Genomic DNA, 2,370 nt, shown 5'->3' with positions numbered 1-2,370 from the left:
CACAATATGAGATCATTTGAACAAACTATGCCATGAATGTGGCCATAAGATTGATCATTTGGCTTGAAAGCCATTGATCTCCACACGTGATAGCTCGTTTCTGAGAACACTTTTTAAAATAATTGTCGTATTACAAGTTTGTTATTTTTCCTGGGAACTTGGCCACATATAGTGACACAATGCGAAGGTTCCCAATTTTTTGATATTTTTTGAATTTTTTATGCCCATTTCAAAATGCGGTCAAAATGACGGGAATGACCGTTCCTAGCTTGTGGTTGAATATTGGAATTTTTTGGTGTTTCTTTGATTAAATAGATACTTATGTACCTAGAAATGATTTTTGGAAAAAATAAATAGCAAACTACAAGGCAGCTGCAGTTCAAATTTGACCCGCTTCCAACTAAATCGGCGGAAATTTGTATTTTTCACGAGAGGTGGATCAAAACTTTTTACACCCAACCATTTTGTCAATTGTGCATTAAATATGTCCTAGTATTTTAGAAAATTGATTTGGTCCAATTTTGCAACAATTATTTGGGAGGTCCTTAAAAAAACCTCCTTTTGGGCACTCGAAAAATGGAAAATGGTTTTTTCGTCCAAAGAAAATGAAAACTTCCTTAGGCAACATTGTTTGCCATTCCAATATGCAACCTTGTGCACAATATGAGATCATTTGAACAAACTATGCCATGAATGTGGCCATAATATTGATCATTTGGCTTGAAAGCCATTGATCTCCACACGTGATAGCTCGTTTCTGAGAACACTTTTTTAAAATAATTGACGTATTACAAGTTTGTTATTTTTCCTGGGAACTTGGCCACATATAATGACACAATCCGAAGGTTTCCCAATATTTTGATTTTTTTTGAATTTTTTATGCCCGTTTCAAAATGCGGTCAAAACGGCGGGAATGACCGTTCCTAGCTAGTGGTAGAATGTTGGAATTTTTTTGGTGTTTCTCTGATTAAATAGATACTTATGTACCTAGAAATGATTTTTGGAAAAAATAAAGGGCAAACTACAAGGCAGCTACAATTCAAATTTGACCCGCTTCCAACTGAATCGGCGGAAATTTGTCTTTTTCACAAGAGGTGGATCAAAAAAATTTACACCCAACCATTTGGTCAATTGTGCATTAAATATGGCCTAGTATTTTAGAAAAATGATTTGGTCCAATTTTGCAACAATTATTTGGGAGGTCCTTCACAAAAAAACCTTCTTCGGGGCACTCGAAAAATGGAAAATGGTTTTTTCGTCCAAAGAAAATGAAAACTTCCTTAGGCAACATTGTTTGCCATTCAAATATGCACCCTTGTGCACAATATGAGATCATTTGAACAAACTATGCCATGAATGTGGCCATAAGATTGATCATCTGGCTTGAAAGCCATTGATCTCCACACGTGATAGCTTGTTTCCGAGAACACTTTTTTAAAAGAATTGTCGTATTACAAGTTTATTATTTTTCCTGATAACCTGGTCACATATAATGACACAATGCGAAGGTTTTCCGATTTTTTCATTTTTTTGAATTTTTTATGCCCGTTTCAAAATGCGGTCAAAACGGCGGGAATGACCGTTCCTAGCTAGTGGTAGAATCTTGGATTTTTTTGGTATTTCTCTGATTAAATAGGTACTTTTGTACCTAGAAATGAATTTTGGAAAAAATAAATAGCAAACTATGAGGCAGCCGCAGTTCAAATTTGCCCCGCTTCCAGCTGAAACGGCGGAAATTTGTCTTTTTCACCAGAGGTGGATCAAAACTTTTAACACCCAACCATTTGGTCAATTGTGCATTAAATATGGCCTAGTATTTTAGAAAATTGATTTGGTCCAATTTTACAAAAAATATTTGGTAGGTTCTTCACAAAAAACTTATTTGGGGCACTCAAAAAATGGAAAATTGTTTTTTCATGCAAAAGAAATAAAAACTCCCTTTGCCAATGTTGTTTGCCAATCTAAGATGTAAACTTGTGCAAAATATGACATCATTTGAACAAATATTTGATAGGTCTTTCACAAAAAAACTCATTTTGAGCATTGAAAAATGAAATGAAAAATTAGTATCTAATCAATCATGACCAATTTATATGGTCAAAAAATCTTCAAATTGTTTGGTGCGCTCTGATTGGTCCATAGGCATATCATGCGGATCATGCCTCAACCACCGTTGGATGCTTCTGGATCCAACGGCAGCCCTCACCCCCTCACCCTCTCACCCAAACCCTAACTTCCCCGATCCACTCCTCTCCCCCGATCCACTCTCCCCCTCTAGTCCCACAGCCGGCACCCCCCAACCCTCCATCTCAATCTCTGGATCCCCAACCACCCAGCCACCATCCTTCGTCCTCTCCCCCAACCGTGGTC

Source organism: Triticum dicoccoides, chromosome 7A (genome assembly GCF_002162155.2).
Source record: "Triticum dicoccoides isolate Atlit2015 ecotype Zavitan chromosome 7A, WEW_v2.0, whole genome shotgun sequence".
In the NCBI taxonomy this organism is placed as follows: domain Eukaryota; kingdom Viridiplantae; phylum Streptophyta; class Magnoliopsida; order Poales; family Poaceae; genus Triticum; species Triticum dicoccoides.
Note: the sequence above shows the minus strand (reverse complement) of the source record.